The following is a 15,955-nucleotide window of genomic DNA, read 5'->3' on the forward strand; positions in this document are numbered from 1 at the left end:
ATAAAAAAAAAAATTAGTTGTGAGTTTCCAGTTAATCAGAGTTTTCAAAAACTCCAAATGCATGAACAGTAACAACTACCATTCATGTAAGTTCTATAAGACCTAGGATTAGTGATAACAGAAACAACAGTACTGTTAATTTTAATAGGGATAATTATAGCAAAAATAGCTGTGTGTTCCTCATGTGTCAGGCAATGCACTAAGCACTGGATTATTTCAGAAGGTTCCTATTTAAGGCATTTCCGCGGGTGATAATTTAAAAAGCATTTAAAAAAAAAATTAGGTTGGGCGCAGTGGTTCAAGCTTATAATCCCATCACTTTGGGAGGCTGAGGTAGAAGTCTTGCTTGAGCTCAGGAGTTTAAGGCCTGTTTGGGCAAAATGGTGAGACCACATCTCCACAAAAAATATTTTTTAAAAATTAGCTAGGTGTAGTGGCATGCACCTGTGTTCCCAGCTACCCCAGAATCTGAGGTGGGAGGATCGCTTAAGCCCAGGAGGTAGGAGTGCAGTGAGCCATGATTGTGCCACTGCACTCAACCTCAATGACAGAGTGAAACTCTCAAAAAATAAAAAATAAAAATAAATTAGCCACTATGTCTGAAATGCAAATATGCTCTGCAGGATAATTCCACAACTCAAGGCACACTGCCCTCCAACAGAAAGCTGAATGTAGAGTTCACATCTCAAAATCATGACACACAAGAAAATAACATACTATAAGGGACAATCAACTGAGGCATCAAACACAGACAGAAGAATTATCATTCCATTACTTGAGCTACGATAACTACTTGAATGTGATTATAAAGAGTGTGTTTTAAATCAAAGGTCAGAAAAGTTATGGCTCATGATTTCTATCTGGTCCAACGCTTGTTTTACCACATAAAGTTTTACTAGAACAACATCGTGTCCAATTGTTTATATATTGTGTATGTCTGCTTTTGCACTACAATGTGGAGCTGAAGAGTTGTTACAGAAATCATCTGGCCTGTAAAGCCTACAGCATTTACTCACTGGCCCTTGACGGAAACAGTTTGCCAATCCTTGTTTTAAATAACTAAAGATAAAAGAGTGAATTTTTTTAATTATGAAAACATAGGAAACTATAATAAAAAACAGTCAACCTTTAAAGAGAACCAAATAATACTTCTAGAAATACAAATTTAATTAAGACATTTAAAAATGTTTCAGTGGAGAAAAAAATTATTGAGTCAGATACAAACTTAAGGAAATAATTAGAGGGTAGTGTAAAAATGATGAGTCAAAATGTGATAGGGAAGAAATACAAAGAATGTAATAAAAAGTCAAAATGCATATTTATAGAAGGTTCTGAATTTTTAAAAAATAGACTGCAGAGAGGCAATATTTGAATAGCTAAATATTTTTCAGAATTGAAATAATGATTAAAGTTCTTAAATAAAAGCTACATACCGAATCTCAAGAGAGATAAATACCCATTCCTCCATTTAGTGTTGAAATCTCCAAACATCAATAATAAAAGGAATATCTTAAAACCATTTTTAACAAAAACTTGATTATCTCCAAGAAATTACAATGAGATGAACAGAAATATTATCAATAAATCAATAAAGAAGACAGTTAAATCTCTTCAAAAGGGCAAGAGAAATTGTGTCAATTTAGAGTTTCATTTATAACTATGTCTCTAAAAAATGACAATGACGGCAATTATAAGAATGTTTTTGGTATCCTAAACCGAAACTCTATCCCTTAGAGAATCTTGCTAAAATAACCACTAGTGCGTGTTCTTAACAAATAAAGAAATTTTATCAAAGAAGAAATGCAATGGTTGCAGAGGCAAGGATAAGCAAAGAGACTAATAATAGACATGAGTAAATCCAAACAAACATTCATTGTAAAAAATAATACTAATGACTTATGGAAGAATCAAACAAAGTGGAAATAAAATACTTCACAATAACTATATGCAACATGGTAAGATGTAATTGAAATCACAGCACCATAAAACTCTGATATGCTTTGGGAACAGCCATATGAACTAGTTCTTTATTTTGTTAAAACTGTATATAGCTATTGGAGAAAAAAAAAGAATTATAATTTCCAAATAAATGGATAGATGGAAAAACTCAATCAAATGGAAGCCAGAAAAGGAGGAAAAAATTAAATAAAATTAAGCACAAAACAATCACAATAAAGGTAGCTGGATTTTCACATTAGATTTTAAAAATAACATCCATTTACTTGCTGCTTAGAAGAAATACACTTAAAATAAAAATTATATGGAAAGAATAATAATTAGAAAACGAACAATAAACTAAAAACTACTAATCAGAAATTCAAAACAACAAAAAAGCCAACTGCAAAACTAACATCAGACCAGATAAACAAAGGTAAAAAAATCTATTATTAGGGATGAGAAAGATCATTCCCTAAGTGTATAAGGATTAATCTACTGCAAATATATAGTGACCTTGAAACTACATTCATTTAAATAGCACAGCCTCAAAATGTCAAACTCAGGTAATAACAAAGAAATTAACATCACATAATGTTACCAGAAAGTCTTTTTTTTTTAAATTTATTTATTATTATTGTACTTTAAGTTGTAGGGTACATGTGCATAACGTGCAGGTTTGTTACATATGTATACTTGTGCCATGTTGGTGTGCTGCACCCATCAACTCATCATTTACATCAGGTATAACTCTCAATGCAATCCCTCCCCCCTCCCCCCTCCCCATGATAGGCCCCTGTGTGTGATGTTCCCCTTCCTGAGTCCAAGTGATCTCATTGTTCAGTTCCCACCTATGAGTGAGAACATGCGGTGTTTGGTTTTCTGTTCTTGTGATAGTTTGCTAAGAATGATGGTTTCCAGCTGCATCCATGTCCCTACAAAGGACGCAAACTCATCCTTTTTGATGGCTGCATAGTATTCCATGGTGTATATGTGCCACATTTTCTTAATCCAATCTGTCACTGATGGACATTTGGGTTGATTCCAAGTCTTTGCTATTGTGAATAGTGCTGCAATAAACATACGTGTGCATGTGTCTTTATAGCAGCATGATTTATAATCCTTTGGGTATATACCCAGTAATGGGATGGCTGGGTCATATGGTACATCTAGTTCTAGATCCTTGAGGAATCGCCATACTGTTTTCCATAATGGTTGAACTAGTTTACAATCCCACCAACAGTGTAAAAGTGTTCCTATTTCTCCACATCCTCTCCAGCACCTGTTGTTTCCTGACTTTTTAATGATCGCCATTCTAACTGGTGTGAGATGGTATCTCATTGTGGTTTTGATTTGCATTTCTCTGATGGCCAGTGATGATGAGCATTTTTTCATGTGTCTGTTGGCTGTATGAATGTCTTCTTTTGAGAAATGTCTGTTCATATCCTTTGCCCACTTTTTGATGGGGTTGTTTTTTTCTTGTAAAGTTGTTTGAGTTTTTGTAGGTTCTGGATATTAGCCCTTCGTCAGATGAGTAGATTGCAAAAATGTTCTCCCATTCTGTAGGTTGCCTGTTCACTCTGATGGTAGTTTCTTTTGCTGTGCAGAAGCTCTTTAATTTAATGAGATCCCATTTGTCAATTTTGGCTTTTGCTGCCGTTGCTTTTGGTGTTTTAGACATGAAGTCTTTGCCCATGCCTATGTCCTGAATGGTACTACCTAGGTTTTCCTCTAGGATTTTTATGGTATTAGGTCTAACATTTAAGTCTCTAATCCATCTTGAATTAATTTTCGTATAAGGAGTAAGGAAAGGATCCAGTTTCAGCTTTCTACTTATGGCTAGCCAATTTTCCCAGCACCATTTATTAAATAGGGAATCCTTTCCCCATTTCTTGTTTCTCTCAGGTTTGTCAAAGATCAGATGGCTGTAGATGTGTGGTATTATTTCTGAGGACTCTGTTCTGTTCCATTGGTCTATATCTCTGTTTTGGTACCAGTACCATGCTGTTTTGGTTACTGTAGCCTTGTAGTAGAGTTTGAAGTCAGGTAGCGTGATGCCTCCAGCTTTGTTCTTTTGACTTAGGATTGTCTTGGAGATGCGGGCTCTTTTTTGGTTCCATATGAACTTTAAAGCAGTTTTTTCCAATTCTGTGAAGAAACTCATTGGTAGCTTGATGGGGATGGCATTGAATCTATAAATTACCTTGGGCAGTATGGCCATTTTCACGATATTGATTCTTCCTATCCATGAGCATGGTATGTTCTTCCATTTGTTTGTGTCCTCTTTGATTTCACTGAGCAGTGGTTTGTAGTTCTCCTTGAAGAGGTCCTTTACATCCCTTGTAAGTTGGATTCCTAGGTATTTGATTCTCTTTGAAGCAATTGTGAATGGAAGTTCATTCCTGATTTGGCTCTCTGTTTGTCTGTTGCTGGTGTATAAGAATGCTTGTGATTTTTGCACATTAATTTTGTATCCTGAGACTTTGCTGAAGTTGCTTATCAGCATAAGGAGATTTTGGGCTGAGACAATGGGGTTTTCTAAATATACAATCATGTCATCTGCAAACAGAGTGGACCTCAAGCAATCTCCAGCAGACCTACAGCTGAGGGCCCTGACTGTTAGAAGGAAAACTATCACACAGGAAGGACACCTACACCAAAACCCCATCAGTACATCACCATCATCAAAGACCAGAGGCAGATAAAACCACAAAGATGGGGAAAAAGCAGGGCAGAAAAGCTGGAAATTCAAAAAATAAGAGCGCATCTCCCCCGGCAAAGGAGCGCAGCTCATCGCCAGCAATGGATCAAAGCTGGACGGAGAATGACTTTGACGAGATGAGAGAAGAAGGCTTCAGTCCATCAAATTTCTCAGAGCTAAAGGAGGAATTACGTACCCAGCACAAAGAAACTAAAAGTCTTGAAAAAAAAGTGGAAGAATTGATGGCTAGAGTAATTAATGCAGAGAAGGTCCTAAACGAAATGAAAGAGATGAAAACCATGACACGAGAAATACGTGACAAATGCACAAGCTTCAGTAACCAACTCGATCAACTGGAAGAAAGAGTATCAGCGATTGAGGATCAAATGAATGAAATGAAGCGAGAAGAGAAACCAAAAGAAAAAAGAAGCAAAAGAAATGAACAAAGCCTGCAAGAAGTATGGGATTATGTGAAAAGACCAAATCTACGTCTGATTGGGGTGCCTGAAAGTGAGGGGGAAAATGGAACCAAGTTGGAAAACACTCTTCAGGATATCATCCAGGAGAACTTCCCCAACCTAGTAGGGCAGGCCAACATTCAAATCCAGGAAATACAGAGATCGCCACAAAGATACTCCTCGAGAAGAGCAACTCCAAGACACATAATTGCCAGATTCACCAAAGTTGAAATGAAGGAAAAAATCTTAAGGGCAGCCAGAGAGAAAGGTCGGGTTACCCACAAAGGGAAGCCCATCAGACTAACAGCAGATCTCTCGGCAGAAACTCTCCAAGCCAGAAGAGAGTGGGGGCCAATATTCAACATTCTTAAAGAAAATAATTTTAAACCCAGAATTTCATATCCAGCCAAACTAAGTTTCATAAGTGAAGGAGAAATAAAATCCTTTACAGATAAGCAAATGCTTAGAGATTTTGTCACCACTACGCCTGCCTTACAAGAGACCCTGAAGGAAGCACTAAACATGGAAAGGAACAACCGGTACCAGCCATTGCAAAAACACGCCAAAATGTAAAGACCATCGAGGCTAGGAAGAAACTGCATCAACTAACGAGCAAAATAACCAGTTAATATCATAATGGCAGGATCAAGTTCACACATAACAATCTTAACCTTAAATGTAAATGGACTAAATGCTCCAATTAAAAGACACAGACTGGCAAACTGGATAAAGAGTCAAGACCCATCAGTCTGCTGTATTCAGGAGACCCATCTCACATGCAGAGACATACATAGGCTCAAAATAAAGGGATGGAGGAAGATTTACCAAGCAAATGGAGAACAAAAAAAAGGCGGGGGTTGCAATACTAGTCTCTGATAAAACAGACTTTAAACCATCAAAGATCAAAAGAGACAAAGAAGGCCATTACATAATGGTAAAGGGATCAATTCAACAGGAAGAGCTAACTATCCTAAATATATATGCACCCAATACAGGAGCACCCAGATTCATCAAGCAAGTCCTTAGAGACTTACAAAGAGACTTAGACTCCCATACAATAATAATGGGAGACTTCAACACTCCACTGTCAACATTAGACAGATCAACGAGACAGAAAGTTAACAAGGATATCCAGGAATTGAACTCATCTCTGCAGCAAGCAGACCTAATAGACATCTATAGAACTCTCCACCCCAAATCAACAGAATATACATTCTTCTCAGCACCACATCGTACTTACTCCAAAATCGACCACGTAATTGGAAGTAAAGCACTCCTCAGCAAATGTACAAGAACAGAAATTATAACAAACTGTCTCTCAGACCACAGTGCAATCAAACTAGAACTCAGGACTAAGAAACTCAATCAAAACCGCTCAACTACATGGAAACTGAACAACCTGCTCCTGAATGACTACTGGGTACATAACGAAATGAAGGCAGAAATAAAGATGTTCTTTGAAACCAATGAGAACAAAGATACAACATACCAGAATCTCTGGGACACATTTAAAGCAGTGTGTAGAGGGAAATTTATAGCACTAAATGCCCACAAGAGAAAACAGGAAAGATCTAAAATTGACACTCTAACATCACAATTAAAAGAACTGGAGAAGCAAGAGCAAACACATTCGAAAGCTAGCAGAAGGCAAGAAATAACTAAGATCAGAGCAGAACTGAAGGAGATAGAGACACAAAAAACTCTCCAAAAAATCAATGAATCCAGGAGTTGGTTTTTTGAAAAGATCAACACAATTGACAGACCACTAGCAAGACTAATAAAGAAGAAAAGAGAGAAGAATCAAATCGACGCAATTAAAAATGATAAAGGGGATATCACCACCGACCCCACAGAAATACAAACTACCATCAGAGAATACTATAAACACCTCTACCCAAATAAACTGGAAAATCTAGAAGAAATGGATAATTTCCTGGACACTTACACTCTTCCAAGACTAAACCAGGAAGAAGTTGAATCCCTGAATAGACCAATAGCAGGCTCTGAAATTGAGGCAATAATTAATAGCCTACCAACCAAAAAAAGTCCAGGACCAGATGGATTCACAGCTGAATTCTACCAGAGGTACAAGGAGGAGTTGGTACCATTCCTTCTGGAACTATTCCAATCAATAGAAAAAGAGGGAATCCTCCCTAACTCATTTTATGAGGCCAACATCATCCTGATACCAAAGCCTGGCAGAGACACACAAAAAAAGAGAATTTTAGACCAATATCCCTGATGAACATCGATGCAAAAATCCTCATAAAATACTGGCAAACCGGATTCAGCAACACATCAAAAAGCTTATCCACCATGATCAAGTGGGCTTCATCCCTGGGATGCAAGGCTGGTTCAACATTCGCAAATCAATAAACATAATCCAGCATATAAACAGAACCAAAGACAAGAACCACATGATTATCTCAATAGATGCAGAAAAGGCTTTTGACAAAATTCAACAGCCCTTCATGCTAAAAACGCTCAATAAATTCGGTATTGATGGAACGTACCTCAAAATAATAAGAGCTATTTATGACAAACCCACAGCCAATATCATACTGAATGGGCAAACACTGGAAAAATTCCCTTTGAAAACTGGCACAAGACAGGGATGCCCTCTCTCACCACTCCTATTCAACATAGTGTTGGAAGTTCTGGCTAGGGCAATTAGGCAAGAGAAAGAAATCAAGGGTATTCAGTTAGGAACAGAAAGTCTTAACATATATTACCAAAACCTGATAGATTGGATCAAAAAAAAAATTGTCTTAAGGTTACAGAGCACTTTTACAACTCAATAATCAATCTTGAACCAACAAATTTAACACAGGGCATTGTACTGAGCCATTAGAGAAAGGAGTTTTTTCCCCAGCATTCAAAAGCAACAAGAAAACAAAACATAACACAACTGTCCAGTGAGTCTCAACAGATACTGAAGAATAATCGAAAGCCTCATCTTTCTGCCCCAAAAGAAATTAAATACAGTACCATATTACAAAGGTATCAATTATCTAATACCCCACACGTCCATTATATGTTTAGACATTCAAAAGCACACTTGTATGTACTTTACACGTTACAGAAAAAAAAAAAACTGTAACGGAAATTATAAAGTATTTGAATTTTTAATGGTACCAAATTTTTTAAAATGCCACTCAACTGATTTTCAAGGTAAATTGCATATATTAGAGGGTAGAAGAAAACTGAAAATTAGAAGTTTACATGTAAAAATAATGAAGTTAATGAATGAACTAAAGAATAATTAGAAAGAAGGAAAGATGAAAAGAAAAAAGCAGACATTCATTAAACAGAAAACAATAATGAAAACCATCAACAATAAAAAATATTTTTTATTAAGCTCTTAAAAGACATCTCTGGCCTGAGATGGTATAAACAAATGTGAAGAGGAATGAAAGGTAAGGACACAATACTTGAGAGAGTACATATTTAAAGGTAGATGTAATTATAATTAAAAGTAGATTTTAAAAAGCATATTATTATGACTCTTTGCAATGTCATTGAAGACAAATTAAGTTTTATACATTTCCAAATTTAACCTGAAAAGAGAAAGATAAATGTGTAAAAACTTTTTAAAAACTGAATTTGTGCCCTCTTTCCCACAAATACACAAAGCACAAATTATACAAATTATAAACGGCTCTAAAGATAAATTGTATGTGGGGAGGGAGACTTACTTTCTTGACTCTGGAACTCCCTATTTCATTACATACATATTTCAGAAAAAAAGAAAAAACCTCTTCAACTGACTTTATAAAAATAATATAACATTTATTACAAAAGAAAGAGAAGTAGGACGATATGAGAGAGACTGTACTAGCCAATCTCACAAATACATAAAATTTTACAAGTTGTTTCTATTCAAAAAATCTAATATTTGTTGAGTTGAGATGTCGGGTATGCAGGCGTCTGTTCTACTAGCATATATATTTTTCTATATGTTTGAAATATTTCACAATAAAAACCTTACACCAGAATTAGGAAGAAGCTTCTCTTCTCAGAAGTAGAGGCAAAGGCCAAACCTAGAGGCAAAAATGTTAAAAAATACATATATATGAAAAAAATTTTGCTTAATTCTTATTAAATGGCATAAATATTCTCATGTAACAGAGTTGAGGTCATTTATTGAGAGTGACTCTGATTGGAGGAAACGTTAGAAAACTGAGAAAAATGTAAAACTTTTTATTTTCTACTTCTGAAACATGTTATGAGCAATGTGAGAAATAGGAACTTACACTGCTATTATTTAGTATGGTATGAAATGTTTAAGAATATCAGAATAAAGATGCTTCAGAGAGGCACATAGTCTTTTATGACAAAGTCAAAAGAAGAACTATTTCAAAGATGTCCACCTAAGCAAAAATACGTTTTATGATTTTGGAACAAAGACAAAGAAGATGAACTAAATTTCTTGCCACAAAGGATGTTTAATTCCATTTTAATTATCCTTACACGTGTACTCTTAATTGGCTTAAGAACAATCCAATTATATATGATTGTCTTATCTCATTAAAGTTGGTACCTCATATCTCCCAACAGTACCCAGAGAAGGAAAAAAGATGTAGTCATTTTAGCGTTTAATTCCCAGACACTTGGCCTAGAGGGTCTGAGGTAGGGCAAAGGAGAAAAGAAGCAACAATTGCTACATTGCCACAGTCTATGCTATACAAGAAGACACCCGACTGATCTCATGATAAAACTCATGGGGAATGTGTTCCACTAGGGTGAGGGAAATTCTCTATTTGGCCACAGGGAGTTCGAAGACCACCAACCTGTGAAAGTTGCAGGCTCCAGAACACTTGTTGATCACTGGGTAGTCTGCTGGCTTCCGGACTCACATTTCCCAGAAGGGAGCCCATACAAGGATAATGCATGAAGTGTGCACACACAGCGACACAGACACACTCACATAGAGAAGCACACGCAAAAGGCAGACCAGGCAGACAAGAAGCACTGCTCAAACACAGAGTTCTAACCCAAAGAGTTCCTCACGATCTCAAGAAATTAGAGAGGAACGATTCTGACAAACAGGTCTGCTAGGTGTAGTGGCTCACGCCTGTAATCCTAGCTACTCAAAAGTCTGAGGTGGGAGGACTGTTTGAGGCCAGGAGATCCAGACTAGCCTGAAAAACAGCAAGACCCTGTATCTAAAACAAACAAACAAACAAACAAACACACACTAGCATAATGGCGCATGCCTGTAGTCCCAGTTACTTGGGAAGATGAGGCAGAAGGATTTCTTGAGCTCAGGAGTTTGAGGCTGCAGTAAGCTATGATGGTATCATTGCACTTCAGCTTGCACATCAGAGCGAAACTATGTCTCTAAAATGAAATTAAATTAAGTGGCGCTCAGAGAAGAAAAATCAGCTTCCAAAGAATAAAATCTAATGGGAAAAATATCTATCAGAGGGCAAAATCTAATCAATATACAACATGAATCAATGTAGTCTTCATAAATGAAGAAATTGTGTAAAAAGTCTACATGGAGCACTGAGTCCATTAAAATCTAGTACCAGGGTTAATGAACTATAGGAATTATGGTTAAACAAATAGAACATAAATGTTATCAACTTCGATATTCAAAAAATATTGTAACAAAAACATGCAGGTAGGAAGCTCTGTAGTGTAATTATTTCCCTATCTTTTTATAAATATATTGTCCAAAGTTGAAATGAGTAGTTAAAAAGGTAATCATTCTTATTTCAGTTTCTCATATTTGTAATAACTCTGGAGAAAACTTTTTTTGTGGCAATATTTAACAATTTTGTTTTTTACTTTTACTTTTTTATTATTTAATATAAAATTAATTAAATTTTGTACTTTTAATTAAAATGGTGTAATACAGGTTTTCTAATATCTCTGGCTATAGATACACAGTAAGAAATGTCAAATAACGTTTATAATGCACTGGAGATAATTATTTTGGATGAAAAGATGTGCGGTTATTATTCAAACTTTATTTTTATATTTATGCTTTGGTTTATTTAAAGAGTATGTACCATTTTATAAACCAACAAAGCTATAATTCTTCACTCCGAAGACATTAAACCAAATAAAATACATTGGAATGAATCCCAGAAGTTAAGCCCACCACGGACATGTATTAAACCCCCCTTGGAGACATCCATTAGAAGCTTACATTTGTTTAGCAAGCACTTTTTAAACTCTTACCGTGTGATTGCGTGATTGCGTAGGAAGAAGTATAATTAAAACTACTTTAGGTCAATGACCTTGAATTCAAGGAACTTACATTTTAGTTAGGGAAAATTGTAAGATATCAAGATATAGAAAACAAGTGGTAAGAGTATATTACTAAAGAAAGTTTAAAGTATTCACAAATCTGTGTTCTAAGTGCCATGAAGACAGTGAGATGATAATGTACTAGGATTGTCTCAGAAATCTTCATGGGAGAGGGTTTTAAGTGGTTTATCCTTTGGTAAGGCAAGGAGAGAGGGTATTATTTAAACAACTGATTAGGCAAGAAAAACATATGCTTCTAACCGCATTTGCAGCTGGCACCTACCCTTCATCCCAGCAGATGAAGTTTCTACTGCCTGGTTATTTGGTAGTTTAACATTTACTGTTATAATAATTTTCAAGGTCTATAATAAAGGAGTCCTTGTAGATATTGTTAGCATTTGTTTTATGCATATCAGAACAGTGTTTTCTATTGTACTTGATTAAGAAATAGGAAAGGGACCACCAAAGTTTTGTTTTGTTTCTTTATAACCTCATCAGAGAAATACACACCATTTTAGAAGCACTATATTTTTCAACTGCACTCACCCCGTGACCAAGTCTATTCAATCAGTGGGCTACTCAAAGAAATATCATCATAGTTTTCATGCATAACCCTGGCCGTGGGCAAACAAACAGAACAAAACCAAAAACCTACATCAACAGTTGTAGCTTCCCAAGCTGGGTGGTATATTTCTCAGGAGAACTTTGAGATTACCATCAGAATTAGAATGACTGAGGAAATTTTTTTCTTTTATTTTCAACTTAAGATTTAAAACTGAGGTTGAGAAATTTTGAAGCTTCTTATTATTATTCTTGTTTTATTGTGTGCTTCTAACCCTCTCTAGGGAAGCTGAGCATGAGAGAGTCTGAGGGGGCCTATGGTGCCTCCTGTACTGAAGAGTGTTGAGAGAACATACTGGGGTCCATTGTGTCTTGGGCTACACTCCTTAGATGTAAGGCCCAAGTGAAACCCATGCCTTGCACAGAGTGAATACCTTGCAATCTGATAAAGCAACTAATTGCTAGAAATCAAGAGGAGGCACTTAGGGGACAATTAGAAGAACTTTGTATCCTTTTAGGAAAATATCACAATGAGAAAAAAACTGTACACTTATACCCTGAACTCTGGTTTTCACTGGATTTTGTTTCAGAATTATTAACTTAAATTAGAACAGACTTACAGCATTTGTTTTAATTCAGCATGGTTTCAACAGGTTAGGACTTATACATACCCACTACTACCTAGAGAAGGCAAGTAAAGTAAAAAACCTCATTTCAAGACCATATGAATCAGATGTCTAACTCAGGTGGAAAAAAAATAGAATAGGGAATACAGGCTGTCTCTATCTGGCTGGCTAAAGGATATGAGGGGGGATCACTCCTTTGCATTGGATCTGCTACACGCTGGTATACAAAGAATGACCTTCTCCACAAACACAGGACCATTTTCATTCAAGAAGATAGGAGAAACTTCACTATGCTGGACCCCCTAGAATGTGTCATTCATTCATCCAAACTTCTAGGTCATTCAGTTAATTAGAATCAGTCATTCATTCCAAACTCATTGAGAACCTACTAAACAGAAGGGCTATGATGGTTGTAGTAAGGACTACAGATGTGGACAGAAAGGCCACTGTTCCAAGGAGTTAACAACTTAATGGCAAAGAGCAGAATGTATGTAAGTATGCCTTACAGAGTATTAAATATCAGTCTGATTCTAACAGGGCATTAAAAACATTACTGTCTAAAAAAGACACGGGCGGCCAGGCACGATGGCTCACGCCTGTAATCCCAACACTTTGGGAGGCCGAAGTGGGCGGACCACGAGGTCAGGAGATTGAGACCATCCTGGCTAACACCGTGAAACCCTGTCTCTACTAAAAATACAAAAAATTAGCCAGGCGTGGTGGCGGGCGCCTGTAATGCCAGCTAATCGGGAGGTTGAGGCAGAAGAACGGGGTGAAGCCCGGGAGGCAGAGCTTGCAGTGGGCCGAGATTGTGCTACTGTACTCCAGTCTGGGGCCACAGAGCGAGATTGCGTCTCAAAAAAAAAAAAAAAAAAAAGGGTTATTTTCTGGACATGGTTATATTTAAGGACCGTCCTTTCAATCCATGCTTTTTCATTTTCTACTGCTGGGCATATATTGGAAATTTCGAAAATACTACTGACTTCATTTACACAAAATAAGCCATTCCATTCAGCTGCTGGATAGGTTAGTCAGCCAGTCACAGTTCCTACCCAGTAAACACCTGCAGTTTACCTTTGACAGAATTGTACTTCAGCTGGCTTATTTTAAATCCCACCTTCTTCCTCCTTGTGTTTGATGCAGAATAGGGTGAGAAATCTTACAATTGCTAGCTCTCCTTCCATGTGTAGTTAGACCTGCACTTTAACACCTATGGTAGTCTCACCATGTCATTTCTTGTGTTTCCCTCAGTGGCGCCTACAGGTCTAAAATATAGGTTAGATGATTTAACATTCAGATTCTATCCAGAATGAACGGCTTAGACTTTGGAGTTAGATATGTCTTGGCCTATATCACTTAGTTGTGTCATTTTCATGCAACCTCCTTAAACCTTCAGGATCTCAGTTCCTTCGGCTGTAAAACAGACGTCATTCTACTGTACAAAATTGAAGTAAAATGAAAAGACATAACTTATGTTAAAATACCTAGACCATTCCATTACATATGGCCAGTGAATGTGACTTCACTTCTCCATTCCTCCATTAGTTTCATTATCTCCATTACTTTATAGTCTAGAACAAAGCAGGTTTGAAATATCAGGGGGCACTCCTTCATTACCTTTTAATTTGCTAACAATTTGCCGAAATCCTTCAGCAACACGATATCTAACATATAAGACGTTTAGTGGCATGCAGGATTTCCTAAGAGCAGACTTGTGTATCAGTCTTTATATCTTTCAGTTGACTTTCAGTATTAAAACAAATTCTGATTCTCTTAATTCATTGAGCATGGACTTCAAGATACAAAAATCAGAATACAAGAGATCCTGGGCCGGGCATGGTGGCCCACTCCCCAATCCCAGCACTTTGAGAGGCAGAGGCAGGCGGATCACCTGAGGTCAGGAGTTTGAGACCAGCCTGGCCAACATGGTGAAACCCTGTCTCTACCAAAAATACAAAAATCAGCTGGGTATGGTGGCAGTGCCTGTAATCCCAGCTGAATAGGCAGGAGAATCACTTGAACCCGGGAGGCAGAGGTTGCAGTGAGCTGAGATGGTGCCACTGTACTCTAGCCTGGGCAACAAGAGCAAAACCCCGTCTCAAAAAAGAAAAAAAAAGAAAAAAAGAATGACTAAAGATCTGAGCCCCTGAGAGGATCCTGATAATGGCACACCTTAGTAACTTTCAGTACTGAAGTAACTAAGGAAATAAATGGGGATGCCCCTGTGCCTTAAATTTTCATACACTCATTACATGGCACTAACTTTATGAAGGTTGGCAGCCGACTGTTTTTAACTAAAGGTCACTGACGTTTAAATTCCTTAGTGTATGATAATGTGGTACTGTTTTGGATTTTTGGTATATTCTTTATATATCATTCTCCCACTATAGTTTTCTATTTCAGAAGCTACTTACATTAAAATACTTACTTTACAACACCCAGAGTACTAGGAAAGAATATGTCAATGTATAGGTAAGTATGGTTATACACAAACACACATTATTTTGGGCTAGAGAATAACTAAAATTATTTAGCCTTGAAAATAATGCAAAACAGAGAATTATGCTGTATTTAAAGATTTTAAATAAAAAAGATTCTGCTTTCCTAAAGGTCTCTTATTTAAATATAAATAAATCCTATTTAAAGTCTTTTTATTGGAAGTATGTCCCAAGATTTAGCAAATATGTCTGTCATAGAGTAACAATTGAAAGAACTTTACCAAAAAAAAATCAGATAAAATCTTGAATTTTATAAACAGATACACTCTGCAAATAAGAATTATCTCAAGTTGCCAAGAAAGTAAGTGGCCGAACAGGTAATAAAGTTCACATCAATAAATCTGTAGTTTCTGCCAAACATTTTACAAAATATTATAATGATCCAGGTTATTATCATGACCCTATTCACAGGTAAAACAACTCAGAGAGAGAAATGAAGCCATCAGGATCCAGGTGCAGCAACAAGGCAGTGGCAGTTGAGAATTCTAGTGTTCAAACCAGGATATGTTTATTTCTGTCTTAATTCTCATGCTCTTTTCTGCCTGAATGCTGTTGGGGGTTCCTGATGAAAAGTTATCAGGAAAGAAGTATGTCGAAGAAAACCTGGTGCTGACTTGAAAGACCTGTGGCCTGTGCCTCCCACATTTCTCAGCAATTTTACATTATTTTTTCAGAGAGCCACTACTAAATATTTTAAGAAGCATAGACAAAAAGCAAGGAAGAGCAATTTTACTGCAGCAGACGCCACGGACAATGTACTCTCCAGTTCAGTGAACCCTTTATAAAGGTTGCATTTTTTTCTTCCAATACAGCATATTCCAATAAAGTATAACCTCGCTGCACAGACAAAGCACTACACATTAGATAGAATCACGACCCGGCAGATAATTATTTTACATGTATCAATTTTAAGTCTCT

At 36.6% G+C, this 15,955-nt stretch overlaps 1 protein-coding gene across 8 annotated transcripts in view; it reads right to left on the bottom strand.

Annotated features, from left to right (window-relative positions):
• The window catches only part of LOC105498445 (ASXL transcriptional regulator 3), a 231,035-nt gene that overhangs the window by 119,853 nt on the left and 95,227 nt on the right, over positions 1-15,955 (bottom strand). The gene's annotated exons all lie outside the window — the stretch shown is intronic.

This window comes from Macaca nemestrina, chromosome 19, assembly GCF_043159975.1.
Source record: "Macaca nemestrina isolate mMacNem1 chromosome 19, mMacNem.hap1, whole genome shotgun sequence".
NCBI lineage: Eukaryota > Metazoa > Chordata > Mammalia > Primates > Cercopithecidae > Macaca > Macaca nemestrina.